Source organism: Podarcis bocagei, assembly GCF_964188305.1.
Source record: "Podarcis bocagei genome assembly, chromosome: 3".
In the NCBI taxonomy this organism is placed as follows: Eukaryota; Metazoa; Chordata; class Lepidosauria; order Squamata; family Lacertidae; genus Podarcis; species Podarcis bocagei.
In genome coordinates this window covers 29824019-29847937 of record NC_138127.1, presented here as the reverse complement: position 1 = coordinate 29847937, position 23919 = coordinate 29824019, and the positions used below count along the sequence as shown (strand labels likewise).

The 23919-nt window shown below is 41.6% G+C and overlaps 1 long non-coding RNA gene across 3 annotated transcripts in view; it reads right to left on the bottom strand.

Moving 5' to 3' along the window:
* LOC308583036 overlaps window positions 1–23919 on the bottom strand; it is a 266940-nt gene that overhangs the window by 45011 nt on the left and 198010 nt on the right. The window lies entirely within an intron of this gene.

Genomic DNA, 23919 nt, shown 5'->3' with positions numbered 1-23919 from the left:
TTTTGAGCTAATAATTGGGGGCAATGAAAAACATCCCCTTTTGCAAAAGGGTAAACACAGTTAGTCACTTATCCATGCAAGGTGGAACTTGAATTAGAAAGGGTGAAGCGGCTGATTTAGACATAAGATTTTCAAGAAATGGCAAATCATTTTCCCCCATTCATTGTTGTGTTTTTACTGCATACTGTAATGTGGTTTTGTGTTGTTTAGCACAAAAGATTATGGGTGAAAATGTTTTACTTGTCAATAAAATAAAGTTTTGATTTTTTTAAAATGAAGATGGGTAGAAGAGTGCACATTTTTAAGAGAACTTACTTGTGCATAAAAAAGAAGAAGCTGGTATGGAGATGTGCTTGTTTCCCCTAAAAATAGATGCCTGTGTAATTCTTTCATAGCAAAAGGGCAACAAGGAACATCAGTAATAGCTTGATGTGAGAGGTGATTTCCCTCTTAAGAAGAATCCCTGCCCTTGACGGGTGCATTCCATTGAGACTGTGGAATATTCTGGTGGAATCAGATGATCCCTGTAACAACCCATTTGTGTTCTGATGATTTTATCAATGATGAACTTTTATTACACTGATGACTACCATCTGCATGAAATGAAAAGTTAATCACTGGGAGAACCACGCATCAGGCAAGTGTCAGGGAAATAAGTGTACTGCCTGATTATAATAATTATGTGAACAGCATGGTTATGTGAATGTTCACCTTTCTGGATTCTGGTACCTATTTTTAAATCAAGGTCACTCTCAAATTCCATGCCACATAAGTTATTGCCTGAGCAGGTTGGTCCTCTGTATATCATACTAAAATGTTTTTTTTAGAATATCCTCATGTCCCTCCTGAAAAAGAAGCAAAATGTCCTTCTTGAACATCCCACATGATTTCTGTTGGTTGTCTCACTATACCATCGGGGGTGGGGGGGTGGCTGCTCAGCTTTGAGGGTCACCTTTGCAGGGTTTATAGGATTAGGTATAGGTGTGATGTTGGAGGCAGCTGCTGCTCCCTACAAGAACTTCTGCATGTGTGTACAAAGTTGCGGGCCACACTGACTGCTTTGTGTTTTTTAAATGAAAAGCAGCACAATAATATTTTAAATACATACATACATACATACATACATACATACATACATAATGTCACAAAAGAGCACAAGATATAATAAAAATCCAATAAATGCAAACACACACTAAATAAAAAGACTATCTAAAAATAATCAAAAGTGACAAAGCAAAGACATTAACTATTATTAAAAAGACCAGTTAAAAACAGATTAGAAAGATCCTTATTTAAGAAAAGGGCTCATTTTTAGAGCTCATTTGGTTTTACTGTCCTTTCAGTGTTGTTAGTGTGCTGTTGAATGAGAATGGGACACTGATTAGTTTTGAGCAGTAAAGTTACAGATTTGGACCGTCACAAACCAACTGGCCTGGCGTTTCGTTCTTTAAGCTCCAAGGACAAAGTGCTAGTAATGACAACAATTGCTGTAGCAGCATGTTTCACTTTCAGGTGGTCCTCACTAAAACTTGCTTCAGAATCATCAGAGCTGAGCAAAAGAATCCTGAAGGAATTTTAAAAGGCAACACATAATGTTCTCACTCAAAATCAGCAGATCTTTTCCTAGCTAAACATTCGGGGGGGGGACACCCCACAATTTCCCCCCAGCCACTTCAGAAAAATGACTTGGGAGAATAACTCTCAAGCTGTTTTTTGCTGATAAGTAGAGGCACAAGGAGAAAGCTGTAGCTGTTTTTGCCAGGAATTCTGGCCTACCAACCCAAATCAGTATATTACACTTAAGGGTGTGTGTAATAAGCCTGTTCATAACGGTACTCTGATTCACGCATGAGGACATATTTCACACATTCCTGGAAGCTATGAAGAACAGCACAATAATTTACTGAGTAATTTTACAGGTATTTGATATAAGTAGGCATAATAAACATTTACCCAGCTGCAATCCTATGGCCATTTACCTGGCAGCAAGCAGTATAAAATGCATTAGGACTTACTTCTGAATATATATGTGTGTGTGTGTGTGTGTGTGTGTGTGTGTGTGTGTGTGTGTGTATGCAGTACTTTTTTCTGAAGAGACGCAGGGGTTGGCATACCCCTAAACATTTTGTGAATCTTTGTACTTTTGTCCATTTACTGCCTTTATTTTTCCCAATTTGAACTATAAAATGGTGATTTTATTCAATCAAAATGAGAGTACCCCTAAACATTTTTTTAGAAAAAAAGCACTGGATATATGCATGGCTCACATGCTTAAATGGGGGAGGGGGGACTCCAAAATCGCTGCAGGTGTTTTGGATTATTTTAAAAATGGTATAATGTATTTACGTTTCTTAATGTGTTGTAAGTCACTTGGAGACTAAGAAATCTAATAAATAATGTAGGCACAATGGTTATGACGATGATGATGATACAGAGATTCATCAATCTGTGCTGGCAGCTGTGACCACCTAAATAAAATATCAGGGATTACTGTAGTGTGCTTTTCTAGAAACTTACAGATGGTAATTACTATTATAGTCTGTTCTGGGTGTCTCCAACACCAAAGATTTGCCTTACTTTACAGAAAGAGATTCACTTGTTCTGTATACTCTGATATAACACTCTTTAGGGTCACATGATATTTGATTTGGAGGGCAGGCAAAACAGCTATAGGAACTGAGAAGGCGGAGGCTAACAGAATTTCAGCAAGATTGTAAAATTTCTTCAAGCAAACCTTTGCTTGTTTTCAGCCTTGATGTTTCTAAAACTTGACACCAAAGTGATCATCAGAGGAAGGGAGAAAGTCCCATCAAACTCATTGAGACATTCTTCTGAGTAGAGATGTACATAGGATTTGATCTTATTTTAAGTATTTAATATATTTCTAGGCTGCTTTTCTAAAGCAACCAAAGCAGCTTACGTGAAGCAAAAATATAATTGGGTTGCTAAATGCAAATAAAACAAATAATCCAGGACTCATTTCCCTCTTGAGAAGCTTTAGTTAAGGTACCTGAGGTTTGGAAGCAACTTTGAGACAGTTGAACTGCTTAGCTATAATCCCACAGATACCACCAGAAAACATCAATGCAAGTATGTTAGGGATACAACAAATTAGTGGCGGCGGGGGTGGGGGGAGTTTCTGGCTCTATGATCAGAAGGTTTGGGAAAATAGCAGAAGTGGTGCTCACATGCCAGATGTTGGTTACTGTAACAACAGGCTGGTGGACTAGATGGACATTCTTAGTTGGATCACATCTAACTGTAGCCAATGGTATTTTCCTAGAAAAAGTGGCGACAGAACTCACCATGAACACCTCGCTTAGAATGGCAATGACACCCACCTGAGAGGTGCTAGATCAAAGTTTCTGTTGAGTTCCCCCTGCATCTAAGATGCTTACTCAGTAGACATAAACTAATTTGCTTCTTAAGAAAGATCACATTGTGTAGGTTGCCTATAAACTGTGTGCATTCTGTTCAGTTATCCACCATTCTTTTGGACTTCTGCACATGCAGTTCATGTCTTTTCTGTACACTGATTATATCACAGCACAAAATTCAGCCAGTACAGATAGCAACCATTCCCTCTATGGAAGTGAATGAAACACCTCTATATGGGAAGGAGATCTCTGGATACATATCTCAGCACACATTTCTCAAGGTCAGCATGTAAGTGTTCTTAGCACTGGATTATTGTAAATAGCCATGCACTTTCATTTTCATTCATAAGAGTATGAAAAGTGTTTTATCACTACATTGACTATACACAGTGAACAAGTCTAAAGTTCTGGACAGAATGTTTAAAAGTAGCTCGCATATCAGCCTCTGAATGTAGTCATCACTAATGCACTAAAAGGAACTTTGGCACATAAAAAGAACACACTGCCTAGTCTATAATGTATACATTAATGTATACCACATCAATGGATTTTTGCAATCCTTTCTTTATCATTTTTGATATTCAGCTGATTACCCTTCTGTTGGATCTGCCAGCATTTCCATTATAAAAGCCATTTTTCAACACTGCTGCCTTTTCAATACTGGAACCATTTCGCTCTGGTGTAAGGGCAGGGGCTAGCCTGCTTACTTTGGATGAAGAGTGCATCTCATTGCCAACCAGGGTGTAGCAGGAATGTGTCAAGTGAATTCATAAATAAATAAATAAATGTTGGCAGTGTGTTCCCTACATTGCTATAACATATCCATCAAAAATATTCTAACATGGCAAAAATAAACCACCACCACCACCATCCCAATTTTTTACTCCCCTGAAAACAAAATGCTTCAGGACTTTCCCCACCTCCCCCAAGCAAGTTTGTATGTATCATGTATGCCTCAAAAACCTTCTATAACACCAAAACTGAACACACACACATATATTAATTATATTTATATAATTATAATTAAGGGACATGGGTGGTGCTGTGGGTTAAAAGACAGAGCCTAGGACTTGCCGATCAGAAGGTCAGCGGTTTGAATCCCCGCGACGGGGTGAGCTCCTGTTGCTCCCTGCTCCTGCCAACCTAACAGTTCGAAAGCACGTCAAAGTGCAAGTAGATAAATAGGTACCGCTCCAGCGGGAAGGTAAACGGCGTTTCCATGTGCTGCTCTGGTTCGCCAGAAGCGGCTTAGTCATGCTGGCCACATGACCCGGAAGCTGTACGCCGGCTCCCTCGGCCAATAAAGCGATATGAGCGCCGCAACCCCAGAGTCGGTCACGACTGGACCTAATGGTCAGGGGTCCCTTGACCTTTACCTTTACCTATAATTATAATTATATAATTAGTGTGTGTGTGTTTGTTCAGTTTTGGTGTTATAGTACAAACATAATTATAATTATGTTGACTATTAGAATGAGAAACATCTCTCTTTTTCAATGAAAGGCTAGTGTGCAGCCATCAAGTAAAAATGTTTTGTATATTCTCCTATCGCATGCAAACTGCAAATAGCAGAAATACAACAGACATAATGAGTCTGTAATGCAATCATTTTAGACAGAACATTGAATGTACTAAGATGAGATTGGCCCTTACACCCTGGTGGCTGGTAATTTTCCACAGGCAACCATTTAGGCAGGAAGAAGCCCTCAGAAGGAATCACACAGGTCTACACAAAGGTTGCTAAAACCAGTAGGCTCTAAGCCTACTGACATAGAGATAAAACGCCTGGGAAATATTTCACCTATTTAATTTCTTTGGTTTAGGCTGCAGTTAAAGGTGCAGGAGGAGAGCCAGCAAGACAGTGGTAACCGTAGTTGTTCCTCTTCAATATGCAGGTTACATATGGAAAAGCTGAATACTTTTGATGTCATGTATACTACAAAATAAAGATTGCATGGTACAGAGAAGGCTAATTTTGTATTTTCAGGAAGTGAACCACCCTGAGAATGTTGTGAATCACCCTGAGATCTATAGGTATAAGTCAGGATACAAATAATAATAAGAAGTTCTGTGGGGGACATCAGGCCAGGAGCCAAATGCAACCCCTCAGTCCTCTCACTAGCTGACCCTCAGAACTCTCCACAGGCCACACCCCTTTTCCCCAGGCTACATCCCTCACTGGCCAGCTGGGATGTGTCCTTGATAATGCATCTTGCTAGTCTGGGTAGCAGTCACAGAAGCATGTGTGGGTGTATGGAGGAACTAGCCTACTGTACGAAGGTAAAATTCGCATTCATTGCTCTGCTCACTCTTGCCTCTGGCCACAGCCCTCAGGCTGAAAGTACCTGTCATATAGGGAAAGTTGTTTGTAACACTTTTGAATACTGTTTGTAATACTTTTTTTGGTAAGGTCTTTGTTTTTTGGACCAAGAACTGTGCTGGATGACTTTGAGACTGTGAAATCAGGTGGATATCTCACTTCCAATCCACACATTAGCTAAAAGAGGTACAGATCTGAACCACTCCTATGTGGTATCTTTAGATACAGGCATGGACAGTGTTGTATGGGGTGTTATTATTATGCTGTACAGAGTTGTGGGTACATTTAATAGTTTGGAATATAGAATTCTTCTTAGTGTCATCAGTATGTTCAAAGCTCTAGTTTTGAGGCTCTGGCTGTGCTCAGAAACATGACAGGGGAACTTTTGAAGCCTTTTTTCTTTTGCAAATATATTATAAAGACAAAATAGCTCTATTTCTTTCTACCAAGGAATACATGCTTTATCCCATTTGTTGATACTCCAGCTTCATAGAAATATCTTATATCAAAGCTTCAATACACTAGAGATCAATGTACTAAATTTTGGTCCTCTCCTCCTCCAATTTATTTATAAATTCCATTGATTTCATTACACCTTACAATCAACTTTTATTTTTGAGTAACTAGTGCCAGTAACATTTCAGTAGCATCAGCTCAAGGGAAGAAGAAAAGGGAAACTGATCCAGGCTTAGATTTCTAAAAAACGATAAACTCACATTTCCACCACAGGGGGTGATAATAGATGTTCTTTGACGCCTGGAAGTGCTGAAAGGCATCAGATCCAGAATGGAAACTCTACAATAGCTTTGCCAAAGATAGAGTAGTCAGCAATCACAAATTTATACTTGCCAGTAGCTTATACATGTAGGAGAAATAAAAAAATTGTTTATAATTAGTAAGACCAGCATATTATTAAAGTTAGTTCTAAATTAGGGCTCAGAAACCCTTTTTACCCTGAGGGTTACATACTGCTCTGGGCCGGGGTCTCCAGAACTTGAATCAAATATTGGGAGACCCAGGTAAGCCCTGCCCCACATAATCATCCACAAGACACAGCACACACACACACCATTTTAAATGTGTTTGTGGTAGGGGGTCTATTGCTTTGTTTTTGTTTTATTATGTATTTTGTCTTACCTTTTTGCATAGCTGCGCTGTGATCTTCGGCTGAAGTGTGGTATGCAAATTTTATGAAATAATAATAATAACGCACTCAGTTGCCATACTTAAAACCAAACTGCACAAAGTGCCCAAACCAAGATCTGAAAGCCAGGTGCCAGGGGCAACCAGTGAGGGTGGGAGAGGCTGCTACTTTCCTTCCCTGCTTTTGAGGGCATCTGCTTGGCCGCAGTTGGAAGCAAACTGCTTGACAAGATGGATTCTTGGTTTGATTCAGCAGGGCTCCTCTCCTTACAAATGTTTTTCCTTAATGAGCCAATAATTCCGATAGCTTCTGAACTTCCTTCCGTTGCACTGAACCCAGGCTGAACCCTCTCAACGGGTACACAGCCTGTTTAATTGTATTTATACCTGTTTCAGCTTCTTATTTTCTGCCTGAAGAACAGTTATGTGGAAACCTCCAAGCATAGTGCTCAGATAATTAGTTTTTCTGTGCTTCAATCTGCTATGGCATGTACCGGCGCTCACACTGCATGAGAGATCATTAACCCAACTTACTCACCATTTAAAACTGGATGTGATAGAGAGGCACTGCCTCAGGCAACCAGAGGCAAGAGGGATAGGGCTCCTGAACATTTAATGGTTGGCAGAGAAAAGGGGGATTTATTGCAGGTGCAGCACACTGAAGCACCGTGTATACCCTGTAAAAATTAGTTTAACAAGAAACCACAGCTGGACAGAAAATTAATCTCTTTATCCCAAGCAAAGTTGACTCCATCATTACCTGGAATATAGATAATATATTCACTAACGGCAATAATTTGACTCCATCATACTGCCTTTGAGTTCTCAGAAGCCATTATTACTACACAGCCTCAGAAGAGCATGTCCGCTTTTTTTATGTGAGAAGCAGTGTGGCTAATGGTTTTATTTAGTATTGTTTATAGCATATTGGCCTTTGAAACAAATCCAGCTTGGCCCCAAAGCTTACTGAGTGACCTTAGGCTGGTCACAACTTCTCAAACTATCCTACCTATCTTGGCCTATTTTGTAAGCGTAAAAGGGGGTGAAAACTATGTATGTTGCCTTCCTTTGTTTGGAGAAATGGTGGAATAAAAATGAAATAAGCATACAATGGAGCATGCTCAGATTTTTGTAGCTCTCTTTGGCCCTCCAGGTGTTCCTGAGCTACAATTCCCTTCATTCTTTGCCATTGGTCCTGCTTGCTGGGGCAGATGGGAGGTGAGGTTCAACAGAACCTGGAAGGCCAAAGGTTCTCCTCACTTGCCTCAGAAGGTTGGCAAAACATGAACATGGTGCTCAGGTCACAAAAGGTTAGCCACCCCTAAGCTAACTTAATCTAAGTACTTCTCTGTACAAAGTGTTTTGGATCTCTGGTGAGTTAAGACAGTTTTGTTTTCTCCTTAGCAGCAAATTACTGCACTTCAAATCAAGGAATGATTTTTAAAACATAAAAGTCAACTAGTTATAGAGACTTAAATACATTATGGGAATCACCAACTCAAGGTCTCTCTATCCCTTATGACTATAAAAGCCATGAAATTAAAGAGAAACAACTATTTGGTTTGTAAAGAACAAAAGAATACACCATTAGAGCATTTTTCTTTATGTCTTAAAAAGTTTTATAAATTGCCCACAGAGGCCTGTAAACCAAGGTTATTCTGTGTATTTCACTCTTTTAATGATCAGGTTCAAGTCTGCTACACAAACCCTATTAATTGACTATAGAGAATTCCCTTATCAGTAAACTTAAGAAACGACCTGTTTCCTTCCAAACCAAAGGAAAATGAACAGAAGGAATGAGGTAAGGAAGCTAATAAGCTGGAACTTTCCAAATGATAATTTCCAAACAAAATGTAGCTATTTATATGAGTGAATATGATCAGCAGATTGTCTCTTTTTCAAAACAAAAACTAGGATGCTGCTGGAACCCAAAATGAATAAAAAGTTGTGACCTTTCAGTTATAAAACTGAACACAGGTTGCAGAGAAGAATTGACACAGGATACAAGAGAATATTATAGTTTTTGCACACCTCCATCCTTTGTAACCTGAGTTTTAATCAGCATTTTTAAAACTCATTAAAACTAGGGTGTCCTGGGAACTGATAGATATATCCAGGCCTGAGGCCAATTGTCATCCTGCTAAGGCATTGGCTGATAGTCACAGGGGCTCAGAAGGGTCTCTCATCAGCCAGGTTCAGCCATACTACCACACCCTGCCCTCCCCAAAGGGCTCCTGGACAGCAATGTTAGCTTGTGCCACTTCTGAATAGAAGCAAAACTTGGTTCCTATCCACAGTACTCAAAATGCAACGCCCTGCCCTTGTTGTTGGCATCCGTCTGCTTCGAAAGACAATGGCGAATGCCTATGAGGGTGAAGTCAAACCGCTGGGTTAGCAGCACCAAAGTGACCTGCTCACGACACAAGCCCAGGCAGTGTGTATGGAGATTCTGGGCTGCCTCTCAGCCTCACTGATGTGGTCCAAAGGAAAGCAGAGCAATATGTTTGGTACCAGCTTGGCTGCAGGAGTTGCCAGAAGGAGATGTGCAAGGTACCATCCAACCGTCTTAGGGACTCCACTACAGATTTGTGTAGGGTTTATTCCTTAGCCTTTCTTCTCCAGAAGATACCCCCCCCCCAAGGCAGTAGAGGATTAGGATCATAGTTTTCCTTCTAGACGGGCTACCTTCCCAGGTTGATGAGCCCCACCTGCCCCTCACTTCCCTCTATAGCACATGTAGAAACTTCCTTCTTGACCGTTGAACCCGCTGTTGGTATTGTCTGCTCAGTCTGCTGGAACCAATCTTTGCATGAAAGGGAAGTCCCTAACACACTGAGGGTTTGAGACCCATCAGCTACCCTCACATGGTTTAGCTGGTCAGTCAAAGCCATTCCTGGTGAGTCCAACTCTCCAACTCTATGATTCTTAATGCTTGCTTGCCTCTTTTTTAAAAATATTGAGTAGCTGGGTTCCCCCACTTTTTAAAAAACTGCTTGGTGCTTTATTTCTCCCTCAAAATATTGCAAGAAGTTACGTTCCAATCATACAGAGAGAGCAAAGTGCAAAAGCGCTGGCCTGCATTAGCGGTCGCTTCTTTTTTCAATGGCACTGGGATCGCAATATTGCAATGCAACAGAAAGACAAGGACTTCTCACACCTCACCTTGAATTAGCCAGTGCCTCATTTCTCTCCAGCATCCCAGTGCACAAACCACTTACAGCAGGAGAGGTACTACGCAGAAGAAACTACAAGAAGAAGAAACTGTGGAAGAAACTGCACAAAACTGCAAAGGAAGAAGGGCCTTGGTTCTCCATGAGTGGCCCATTGTGCTGTAGTGCTCTGATGTCTAGTCCTTTTCATTAAAGTACGGGAATAAGAGACAAGCCTGACTGACCCTAGATATTTTGCTGTCTGAAGCAAAGAACAACACTGAACCTCCCCCACACCAGTTCCATGTACAGAAACTAACTGGTCAGGGAATTAAATCTTACTTCAACACTGGGAAAAGGTCAGCATCTGCCCCTGCCCCTGATATGAATGAAGCTCAGGAGGCGAGAACAGGCTTTGTGGCACACATAACTTTGATTTCCATTGAATGGGAATGTTCTGACTGAGGAGGAATGGCTGGGAGAAAGGTTGCTGCTGCAACCCTCCAAGTATCTGCTACTTGAGGCAATAGTATAGTTTGCCAAATGGTAGAGCTGGCCCAGCAGAAGAGCTTAAATCATACGTTGATAACCTAGTTTGGGATTGTTCATTTGGCTTCACAGAATGCTTCCTTGTCCTTTTTGACTTACTTTGTTTGGTTATAATACAAGTTGTAGCTTAATTGTACTTTTCACAAATTACATTGATTTTTTTCCTCATCCTTCTACTACCTTAGTTTGTACACAGATAATATGGCATTCCCCACCCCATCATCCTTCTTTGCATTTTATGACTTCATGCTTACAGAGTCAGAAAGAGTTTTTTCTCCTCCTCCTCTCCCCAATCACACACGCAATCTTTCAAATCCAAAAGAGGAGAGATTTTCAACTGTAATAGAGCAACCACAGACTGAACAGAAGCTTTCAGTGATAAACTCATATACACAAACTCCAGGTTTCCATTCTTTCCTCAGAGGCTATCAGGAAAATTTAATCAGCCCTTTCTCTTCTCGTCAATCATAGAAGCCATTTCTGTACTTGAATACTCTGCATTGAAATTTTGTCCTCCCTATCACTATAGACACTTGATGTCTGTGTGCAGCCATTGCTGAACAATGTGAAGTGTTTTATTTTTAGAGAGAGCTGCACACTTGCGATCATACAGTAACACCAGTTTTTCAGAGGTCACGAGGAAAAGAGCATACTTACGATGAGGTGGGAGAAAATGAATAGCAGAGAGTACCATCTGATTTTCAGACACTCCCTGCCAACTCCGCATCCATGCAAAAAGCTCTCCCATCAGATTTCTATCTATATCAAGCCGAGTGCAGTGTTTTCTTACATATACTAAATTATGTAGTGCCTTTAAACAAAGCATGTACAAGAGCAGAATATAAATAAGACTGAAAGGGGCTGCAAGAAGCTTTTCAGAAAGGCATGGGGATCCAGCAATCGTGATCACATACTCAAGCTATTAACAAATGATTTTTGCATGAGGGCTGAGGTGAAACAACACTTGGGTTTTTGTAAACCTTTTGGGGGTGGTTTTAAGAAGTCCTCTATTTATGAGTGCCATCATCCCAATGAAAATACCCAGTGAAGATACTTCTTGTAAAAATGCCCACATATTTGTTGAAAATTCTCCCTAGGTGCCCACAGTGATGCCCCAGACCTACTGAGTGAAAACTTATCATCATGCAGTCATCCAACTCTCTTGATGATCCCTGATTTGGTGGAATCATCAAGTGACAAACGCAGGAGGAAGGAAACAGCAGCCAAGACGAAGAAAAAAGGTGCCATAGACAATACACCTAGGGAAGATAATGGCCTCCAGCGGAATAAAAACAGGATTCCTTAAATATGAGTATTCACACTGTCTTTTTCAGGGGGGAAATGTGCCATGTCAAAACAATGAGTTTTGAATATTTTATCAAAAGTGTAAAGCAGTGTAAAGTAGATCATGATCTATCGGTAGATCACTGGACGTCTGTGATAAATCACTGGCAGATCACTGGCTCCCCCCAAAGAAGCTCAACAAGATTGACTCCCCTAAAAAAGCTCAACATGTTTGACCTGCACCCCTACAAAAAGCTCAACAACTTTGACCTGAACCCCCCAAAAAGTGGTAGATCACTGCCAGTGTTTAACTCTGTGAGTAATCACAGTCTCTTGGGAGTTGGCCACCCCTGGTGTAAAGTATACAAATGTACATCTAGTTCAAGACAGTACTGGCTATGGCCACTAAGTGGCAACATGTGCACTTTCTCTTTAATCTGATACCACCACCCAGTGTAATGGGACACTGAGCTGTGTGGTTTCTCCCTTCTATTCTTCTCCTGGTCCTTCACTGACTCTCCTCACATGCTGTGACAAGCAGGAATAGAGGCATGCGACATAACAAGCTGGAAAGGGACAACCCCAAAAGGCAAATGGGTGGATTAAACCATGTTGCCAATTCCTAATGAGCCAGGTCATGTAAAGGTACATAATCAATCTAAGCAGCCTGGGTGCCCTCTAGATGTTTTGAACTGCAGCTCCCATAATAATTGCCGATTGGCCATTCTGGCTGCAGCTTAAGGGTGCAGTAGTCCTATAGATGTGGAGAGCACCAGGTTGAAGAAGATTGATCTACTGGTTCTATCCTGGCAACCTTAGAGGTGGTGCTAGTCCATGATCATTTTTAGATCATAATGGATGTCTGATCATATAAAGTCATATAAAAAGTCTTTCCCCAGAAGTAGGCACTGCACTTAAACAGATCCCATGAAAGTTTCTGTAGGGCAGGAGTGTTTCAAAAACGTTCTTGTGTGCTAATGAAACAGAGACTTGATCTGCTACATTGATTATGTGGCTATTATAAAAATGTGATCAATTTACTCTCTCAGACTGCTTACAAACAAAGGCTAATTGCTTTCTGTGAAATGTAATGGCATCTTTGATGAGACGTTTAGTTAAAATCAGCTTTTCTCTTTTCCTTGGGGCAGAATTTTTTCCTCCTCTCCTCTCCAATGTAGGTTATTTTCTCTTGGATTTCATGTGTAACAATGATAGTCATTGGCAAAAAGAACTTGTAGTGAAATATTTAAAAGAAAACTTGCTGATACCTAAAAAGATCCATGAATCAGTCTTTCATAGCTCATATTGGATTACATGTGCTCAAGAGAGCAAAATTCTCAACTCCTGGTCATTCTTGGGCATTTCTGCTTATGTAACTAGAATAATGCATGGAATAGAAAAGGAATTTTTCTAGTGGGATTGGGGGGAGCGAGAGAAAGAGAGAGAGGTCAAGAAAAGTTGGAGCATGTTTTTCTGGCATGTGTACTTGTTCTTGGGTCTCTAAAGTGTTTTCAAAACTGTTTCGACAGGTAAGAAGACCAAAAAATTTATTAGAGGGCTTGAGTAAGCTTTACAGGCATTTGAGTGAAAAAGTCTTGCACTGCCTTGCAAATTTCCATTGGGAAATTTTCAGTTGTAATTCACAGAACCCTTAATCTGTAGCAAAGTCATTAGAATGGAGCCAGGCTTTTGGAATCACCAGCAGATTTTGTCAGGAAGGTGAGAAAGATCTATATGGAGTTGGTACGCAGCTCAGCGGTAACACAAGAACATAAAACCATCCTAATAGATCAGGCTAATGACTCATCAAGCCCACCATCCTGTTCTCACAGTGGCCAACCAGAAGCTTGTGGGAAATCCACAAGCAGGACCCGGGCATAAGAGCACACTCCCCTCCCATGGTTTCCAGCAATAGGTGTTTTCAGAAGCCTTGTTCTCCATGAATTTGCCCAGTCCTTTTGCAAATCCATCCCCATTGGTTGCTCTCACTGCCTCCTGTGGTAGTGAGCTCCATTGTTATGCGTAGAAGCTCTTTGGCTCCTTGGGCCAGATCATTATATGGATCAGTCTCATGGGTCAAATTTGAGCGGCGGTGAGCAGGACTTTATGGACAGGAGAGTTGTCACACCAGCCCCCAAACCCCTTGCGTGGGGTTCCCAAGCACCTGTCAGCCAGCTGGCTGTTGGATGCTTGGGAACCACAAAGCACAGGGGATGTGGCCAGCCCCACACTCTGCATTTCTGAAAGAGTCTGCTGGGAATGATCCCACACAACCAAACTAAGCAGCATTTTACCCCTCAGTTATGATGAACCTTTTAAATGTAGTCTAGCAGATTTAAGAAAAACTAACTAGTGGAGCAAAATAACCCATAAAAACGTAAGAATGGCCCTGCTGAATCACAGCAATGGCCCATTTAGTCCAATATCCTATTCTCACAGTGGCTAACCAGATGCCTGCCCAGCAGTTCTCTCTCCAATATTTATTGCAATGGAGCAATAGAAAAGAGCAATAATCATTGTGATGCAGCAGTAAACTCATGTGCAAAGGGCTAGTTCAATGCAACTTGTTTCCAGATGGGTGTTGGAGTTGTTGGGATCATTTCTTCAAAATAAGGCCTGCTTGAAATCCTAACGTAGTTTGCTTACAAGCAGTTCCAAGAAGTCAGAGCCAACCTAGCACTGTTAATCGTGTGGGGGTGCAATTAGTGTGCATAGTTTTTGTTAGGTAAATAGCTGCTGCATGGAAGCCCAAACAATTTCTGGACTGTGGCGAGCAGAAATGGGAATGCCACTTTTTCTCCCCCTGCCATAGTCCTGGCAAAATAAATAAATAAATGACATTTCCAAAGCTGCTATTTGCATTTCAATGAGGAGAGTGATTTCAAGAGAATCAGACCCCAAATAATGGATAAGCTAAAAATAAAGGCACTTAAACATATTGTTTTGTGCATGAAAGAAAACTTTATCTCCAGAGATATGGATGTATGAGGGGAAAGAGGGAGAGAGGGAGGGAGGAAGAGTGAGCTCCAGGGGTGTCTGATATTCTTCAGCAGGAGCAGTGATCCATGTAACTAATTACTCCTGAATCTTTATTGACACTGAGAGATTCATGTTAAGTTTTTCTTTGGAAGATTATTTCCTCATTCTTTTTCCACTGTGACTTCTTCCCCATTGTTGTTTTTTTAACTGAACTTTTTCTGACATAAGAGATCATTAATGCCAGGCAATGAAGAGTGGAGATTCCTACTTTTAAAGGAGAATTAAGAGAGTATTGCCTGTATGTGACAATAGCAATTCCATCTGTTTTACTCCATCCCCAAATGTTTGCAATTAAGTGTGATGCAATTAGACTAGCTACAAGATCTTCGGTTACGTTTGTTCAAAAAACGCATTGCAAAAGAAAAAAGGAATATCAGGCTGTGATCGTGAAAATGCAAATGCCCAACATTGAACCCTTTTGTTGCATGGTAGTGCTAAGCTTGTAACTTGGGGAGAAGATAAGAAGGAAGGCACTGGTTTCAGGAACAGCTTGCTCAGGTTAGTGGAGTAAGTTGGCTCAGTTCAAGGGGTGTCCACTGTGCTGAACAATATTGTCATCAGGTGTCAGTATTGCTGGACCCACAGCCCCTGCCCAGGGGCTCACTACTGATTCCCAGAGCCTCCTCACCCTGACTGTCCTCTTTGTTGTCAGTGCTTGTTGAACTGAGCGGACAAACAGTGAACTTGTGAAGGAGATGCAACAGAATCCTCCACTTTCCTTGCACTCTCCTTTTGGGTTCTGGGCGGGAGGTCAGGCAAATGGATGGCATTATGAGGACCTGGACCCATTCAGAGAGGTGAGACCATGCTGCTCAAGGATCCCTCAGAACCTGGAGTTAGCACTGGTGCCAGTAGCAACAGTGAGGCAGCAATGACATATCTGCTGCCATTTTTCCAGCAAACTGTACTGAATTGCAGCCAGATTAGGCCTGGCTAGAAGTCTTGGCCTGATCAGACCGTCTTCCATGTGGAGCACACAAGAGGCAACCCAGCTATGGGAGGTAGGATCAAGCCATGGCTGACTGACCTTAGCAGGGCAGCACCAAAAGCATCCAAGGGCCTTTCTCTTTGGGGAACATATATGGGAGTTCCAAGGTGAGTTTTTTTAGTTTCAGTCCCAAGACAGGCTGTCCTTCGCTCTCTTTCAGACACAGACACCTTATCCAGCCAAGGGAGGTGGGGTAAGGCTTAACCTCTTCCATTCACATTCCAGAAGGGGCTCCAACTATTATTCATTGTACAAAGCAGATACTTAACATAGCTGGCAAGGCTATTTACTTAGCAAATAAACTGGTTTGACCATTTTAGCAGTCACTTTTTCTGCAGAATCCAGCCTTACAGTTATAAAATCATAAGATTGAAGGAGAGTCCCAAAACCCATTTTGTCTAACTTCAAATGCATTGCAATCTTCTCAGTAGACCATTCTACCCAAAGGAGGCCATATAAATCAGGAAAATGTACATGTAATCCACTTTGGTCTTTGTATTAATTGAATTGCGCTATTAGCTATATATATTAATTATCTCTGACTTTTACAGACCAAAACATATAGTTTTAGCTTGCTGTTATTAATTTAAATTAAATGTCTTTTCTTAATCTCTTATTTACAAGCCCCGCAGGAACTCTGAATTATTAAATTAGGTTCTTCAAACAAGCTTGCTTTCAAGATCAATTGAAGTTAAGGGAGAAGGTCCAATTGATACAAGCTACAGCATGTAGCCGATGAAGTCCCGATGTATGTACCTTGTTGCATCATTTTGTTTATCTGATGTTTTTCGGCTTATGGTGGCATATTAAATCTTACTCTCAATATTTCAGTGTGTGTTGGTAGTACATAAAACTGGGATTTAAAACTCTGCTTAACCTGGATGATTATAGGTGACACTCCACTCCACATTTGTAAAATGTGATATATATTTCTGCCCCTTGGAGTTCCATGAGAATAAATAAAATAAGGGTTCCAGTACAAAGATATATGCCTTGGGTGCCTTGGGGGAGCTGAAAGGCTGAATATAAATCATTCTATAAATAAAATATAAATGAATAAACTCTGCTGCTCATGCAGAGCTCCCACGTGCCCAAGGAACAACCACTCACTTCCAAGTTGAAGGTCCGCTCTACATATCTGGATATAGATATCTGTCCCTGATATTGAAGTGAATGGCCAAGTCTTTGCACACACAGGTATTGCAAATTTACTCACATCTGCATTGATCGAATTATTTGGGATGAAGAATCACAGTTAATCAGGACTACAAACACAATCAGGTCTGGTGTCTGATAAAGACTCTCCTCCCTGGAAGAGAGGGGAGTGGTTGTGGGCGGGAGACCGAGCTCCGCCCCTGGTAGGGGGCATTAGCCCCCCTCCCCTCCTACCTGGCTGGCGCCCACGCCCACCGGAGGTGGCCAACCAGGTGCCTCCGGGGGGCGTGTGTAGCAGCTTAATGCTGTGGTGCTAGCTCCGCCGCCTCCTCATTCGTCGTCGTCCCTCAGTGAGTCACCCAGCCTCCACTCCCATTTAGCTCAGGGTATAGGTTTTTGGCCTTGCTATGGACCTTAGGTTGGTCGCCCTGGTTGGCTGGGGGTCCTGGTAGGAATTTTTCCATTTGGCATTAGGCCTTTTGGTTTTTTCGCCTACCTCGTAGCAATCGTCACAACTTTTGTGGTATTGGTGGGTAGGTTAGGCATTGGATTCATGTGTTGTGCTGTGTCAAGGGCTAGGTGTGGCCATCGCCTATGCTATCTACCGTGGGTTATTCCGTTAAAGGAATCTGGCGGTCGTGTATTCCGTCCGATGCCTGCTTGGCGGGAGGCCATGGCACGACCCTCGGTGACATCAGGGGGTGAGCCTATAGTTGGATGAGCATCAACAGGCTCCACCCACTGTTGAATAAACCCACCACCTATAGTCATCCAATGCCTAAGCCAATACCTTTTCACTGCTGTAATCAATAAAGTTGTGGCCTTTTCTTGCCCATTAACCTTATATCACGTGTCCTTGTGTATTTATTTCACATAGCGGGGTCGGGCCCTCGATCCACAATGTCATTGGCAAGCAAACATTCCAAATTAGTTTGACCTTAATGATTCATGGGAAAAAAGAAATATCAAAGCTGTGGGATTAATTATCCCATAACTTCTGAATGAGATACTACATGCTATAACCAAGTAAGAGTAATATGAAGGTATTGCTCCATGAATACCTACCTCTTGCAAGTGACTATTCTCTGCTCCTGAGACTTTCTGACCTGATTTGGTGGGGAGAAGGAGGTAGTTTGTCTTGCTTTTAGACACAAGGTTTGGACTAGATGTGGAGGAGTGACAGGTTAGTGGAAGAATGCATGTTTTGTGTGTTGAGGGTTTCAGGATTAATCCCATACATCTCCAGTTAAAAGGATCACATACCCTTCACTTAGGGTGTGAGGTTCAGGCAATATGACTACCTATTTCTGTTCAGCACTAGTCTTCAACTTTAGTCAGGAAAACCAGATGAATGATAAAGCCAAGTCTGGGTGTCATCTATTCACACTGGCATCAGCCTCCATGTCTACATCTCATCTTGCGTAGTGGTCACATATACATGTTGACCAAGAAAGAATATAGAATGGTAGTAGAAATGGATGGATCCATCTATTCCTATGTTCCATGTCAATTTTTATTCCTAAGTCGGTTCTGTCCCATTTCACACCATTCTGTTTTGTTTTTAAACACATAGACAGACCGTATTTTAACATACTTTGTCACAAATACACTTTTTGTATGTATTTTTCTATATGCATATTTTTGTGTTCTTTGAGCCAAAAGTGTAATACAAAACACTGAGAAGTCCAAAATAATAATAATGGAAAAGGTCATCATATTAGTCTGGGAAGTGCAAATCAAGTTGGTTTGCTTAAAAACAGGAATCAAATTAACTCCTAAACCATACCTAACCTACAGGAACCTGCAGTACAGATTATAGCCAGGCATTCATAACTACCCCTGGGACCTTTTGCCAATCATGATGGGAACCACTCAAAAGCAGTTTCCTAGTAACCTGTCTGCTGATTTGTCAACATTCTCAAAGGTCACAGAAAGTTCTAACAGGATGACTCAGATCATTGATTAACATCACTATTGCAGTTTCAGTGCCACACCCATCCTGAACTATTGGGTCTAGATAGCTCATAGGAAGGGTGGGTAATGTGGTGTCCTCCAGATATGGTGGGACTCCCCATTAGCCCAGTCAGCATGGTCAATGGTCAGGGATAGAGGGAGTTCTGATCCAGGAGTAACATTGGCTACCCCTGGCTTATGGTACTTCCATCCATTTTCAGGGCTAGATACTGCAGAACTGCTGCATGCCAAACAACAACATTTCCTATACAAGGAGAGAATAACTGCTGGTGAATTTGAATCCAAGGTATGTCTGTTGGTTTGTCTTTACCAATATTCACAACACAACCTTATCGTAAGTCCTACTCAGTTAAATGGAGCTTATTTCAATAATGTATAAAAAGGATTGCAGCCATAATCAAATGCATGACTCCTAAATTACATTCATATGCATATTATCTTAAACTAATTCAGTATTTTTGGAGGAAAATAACAAGACACTGGAAATCATTATTTTAGCCAGCTAATTCTAACTTTTCTCTGGTGTCACAATCAATCAGCATTAAATATCGTATTTAGTGAAATGAAAAACCAGTAGAAAACATACCAGGAGAAAGCCTCTCCTTGTGTTCCTGACTTCTGGGCCAAATTAAAGGTGTGAGATTGATGATAAAATATGGTCTCTAGAAATGGTTAACCACTGACTTTGGAAGACTAATATCAGCAAGGCAGGCTCACCAGAAACAGTGTGTCTCACTTACAGAAAATGCTCTTTAAACACAAATAAATACAATTTCTTTCACTTTACTTTGAAAACTTTACAGTAGTCTCTGGAGAGAAACAGGGCACATTTCCAAAAGTTTCTTGGCAGTCAGCACAAAGAATCCAGCCCATCAGTAACAATTGAAAAATGGTCACTTTCAGCAAAATGAAAACTATCCCCCCAAAAGTGGGGAGGAGGAGTGAGAAAGAGAATATAATTTTTAAAAGGACATGTAATCACCCTATTCTATTGCCAAAAAAAGAATTAAGTAGCAGCAGTGGAGTGAGAGGATCCCCTTGCCAATGACAACTGATCATTATAGCATACGGGAAATCCCATCCTTTGATAAACAATGTGTTTGTAAATGAGGAATGGAGAGACTCTTGCATCAGAGACAGTGACTTGTGTAACGACCACCTGATTGTCATATCAGCAGCATTTTCCCAAGAAGGCACTGAGGGGAGGGGGGGCTACTCAGAATGAAAACTGCTGCGTCTTTGGAAAGTCAATTACTACCCAGCAGACAAGAAAAATGCTTAGACCACTATGTTCGGAAGGGGTATTTTGTAAGGTGTGAGAGAAATACAGGATCAGGTCTTACGAAATGACACGGCTCTAGTGTCTGTGATACTGCTTATTAGAGATGACGGTATTTCATGTAAGTCGGGCTCTTAACTAGAAGGAAAATGCTGACCTGCATCAAATGATGCTGACCTTGCCAATTCATCAGATTCCTCTTCAACTGGGTTATTGCAAGGAGATTGTGTGTGTGTGTGTGTGTGTGTGTGTGTGTGAGAGAGAGAGAGAGAGAGAGAGAGAGAGAGAGAGAGAGAGAGAGAGAGAGCGCACACACACACACACACACACACACACAATCATTCCTTCAGCAAAGGGACAGATATAAGAATTTCAAGGATCATAGATTAGTCTAACAATTGTCACACCGAGGAAAGAGATTGCTCAAGGCATTTTGTTTTCCCTGGTTAAGCTGTCATCCACCCCGCTCCAGATTCTTGTTGACTGTGCAATGCAAAATGGCATCTGATGAAATGATAGGCAAGATTTGATTATGGTGCTGCTTTTTACTTAGACTGTGGTACGGGATCCATGTGTCATTTTTTAAAAGGGGCAGTTTGCTCCTTATTTCTTCTCTAGAAATCAAAAAAGTATTTTAGATGGCACACACCCAGTGGGTTTCTTTCTTCTTTGAACAGAAAATGTCTCAAATTTAGAATTGGGGGGAATTCTCTTGGCTTGGAATGACATTATTCTTTCTAGGCTTTTTCACAAGCAAGGAGCCACTGCAGAAAAAGCTCGGTCTCATGTTGCTGCCCTCCAGATCACTTGCGGAGGAGACACGTGAAGAAAGGCCTCAGATGATGATCACAGGGTCTGTATCGGTTCACATGAGGAGAGGCGGTCCTTGAGGTATTGTGGCCCTGAGCCAATGGGCAGCAAGAGAAAAAGCTCCCCTGCCTTACCAGAGCAATGCAAGTATATCCCTCCATCTTCCAGCACTGTGCACAAAGCTGTTAATGCCGGCTCCCTTCCTGTGCTAGAAGCTGCAAGGAGAAGGCAACTGCATGTCCTGACATCTTGGCACCGGCAGAAGTCCACAGGGCATGATAGGCAAGCAAGGCAGGCTGGGTTGCAGCATCTCATGTGAGCAACTTGTTCCTATGAAAACTGGAGTCTGATTGAGGCCTTATAACAGAGGTGGGGAACCTTCTTCATGCAGAGGGCCATATTGCTTTCTGGGCAACTTTCTGAGGGCCACGTACTAGTGATGGATGACAAAGGACAGAAGAGGCCTGGTTGTTTTGGGGGAATGTTCTCTGAGAAACACAAAACCTAACCACACACAGCCAACCAGTACAGGTCCTGTAAGATGGATGTTATATGATACCCCTCTGTCAATATCTTTGCAACAGCATTCAGTCAATATCTTTGCAACAGCATTCTGCACTAGCTGTAGTTTCTGGACTGTTTTCAAGAGAAGCATTACAGGAGGTAACCAAAAGATATAGGACCATGGCAAGGTTAGCCTATACAAGGAAGGGCTGTAGCTGATTAAAATTAAAATTATTCAGTGCAGCGAAAATTATGGATAAGTATATTGTTCAAACATAAAATAATATTTATTTATAAAATCCTATTTATTTATCAAATGCTTTTCTTGTAGTTCTGTTATCTTAGTGTTCTTAGCTAGTGAGTGTTTTTTACCTGACTTTGCAATGGTTTGTCTTTGTAAAAAGTTCTCCTTCGTCCTTCCTTTTTGCATGCAAAGTTGGTAGGGAAAGTGAAATACTGTAAAAGAGATTCCTACAAATTTTCCCCGAATATCTCCATGACTACACGGAGACATAGTAGAGTGAAGAAAACTGCCATTTACTCATGTCTAACTTGTGCAAAGGCACCAAGCAGATTTGCCGGTTAATTCAGATTATCGATTTGCTTTGTGAGCGTGATTCCTGTTCACACTGGGAGAACAGAAGGGGACAGATCAACCTGTGCCTGGAAGAATGAACTGTGCCTTTTTCTCTTTCTTCCCTTTATCAATAGCAGATCATTTCTTTCCTTAATAATTGCTTCAATACAGGAACCAAGATTGCTGAAATTCCTCACAGCATCTACTCCTGTGAAAACAGAAGAGCCAATAAACAGTAGAGTTGAATAGCGTTTTTTTGTTCCTTAAAATCTAGGTCACAACTCTTTTTTAAAAAATAAATCTTGAATTAGGACTGCAGTTTGCATCAAAAGGATCATTTCTTTTGGGAAATGAAGGGAAGCCAGATAAAATGCCAGTAAATATATAAGCAATGCATGCAAGATGCCTCTCTACCTTTAGTTACTAACTAATATATAAATGCATTTGCATATGTGAATGTCTAGTAAAGAGACCGCCTCCACAGGTAGGAAGGGTTGCTTGTATGTTGTCCGAACAAAATAGTTTAATTGAGCAATGGTAGCCAGTATTCTAGGGACGTGGGTGGCGCTGTGGGTTAAACCACAGAGCCTAGGACTTACCGATCAGTAGGTCAGCGGTTTGAATCCCCATGACGGAGTGAGCTCCCATTGCTCGGTCCCTGCTCCTGCCAACCTAGCAGTTCGAAAGCACGTCAAAGTGCAAGTAGATAAATAGGTACCACTCTGGCAGGAAGGTAAACGGTGTTTCTGTGCACTGCTCTGGTTCGCCAGAAGCGGCTTAGTCATGCTGGCCACATGACCAGGAAGCTGTACGCTGGCTCCCTCAGCCAATAAAGCGAGATGAGCAATGCAACCCCAGAGTCGGCCACGACTGGACCTAATGGTCAGGGGTCCCTTTACCTTTAGCCAGTATTCTGGCAAGTGTGCCATGAGCCAGGGCCAAATTATGAGACGGTGCCACTCTAAAACATGCTCTATACACATGCACCTTCCCATCCATGTCTGTTGAACTGAAGAAAAGAGAAACGGAAGTGAAAGTTGCTAGTATTCGCTTGTTCATCCTCTGTCTGGAATGGAAACCAATTCAGTAAATTCAATCACTATTTGGTGCTGTTGCTGCTTTCAAGCTACAAACAGTGTGTTATTGATCACATTCCCAACCCCCAATTGCATTGTGTTTCCTTTGCATTGAAATGAATGGAGTGCGATAATGGGGTGACAATGTAAATTATGTACATTCCATAATTTATCTACAGTGGACAGCAAGACAAATAACATAGCTTTTGGTGGAAGATGAGCTGCAGTGTAAGAGATACAGCACTGCATGTGATGGAAACAGGGCAGAACAGAAAGCAATGCTTCCTTACATCCCTGGCAGCCTGTATGTAACACTGTTTCTCTGCATTTGTTAGGACTGCTGATAATCTGGGTGCAGTCCAGATGAGCCCCAAACCAAAACTGCAATTGTTGTTTAGTCATGCCCGACTCTTCATGATCCCATGGACCAGAGCACGCCAGGCACTCCTGTCTTCCACTACCTCCCGCAGTTTAGTGAAACTCATGCTGGTAGCTTCGAGAACACTGTCCAACCATCTCGTCCTCTGTTGTGCCCTTCTCCTTGTGCCCTCCATCTTTCCCACCATTAGGGTCTTTTCTTCTCATGAGGTGGCCAAAGTATTGGAGCCTCATCTTCAGGATCTGTCCTTCCAGTGAGCACTCAGGGCTAATTTCCTTAAGAATGGATAGGTTTGATCTTCTTGCAGTCCATGGGA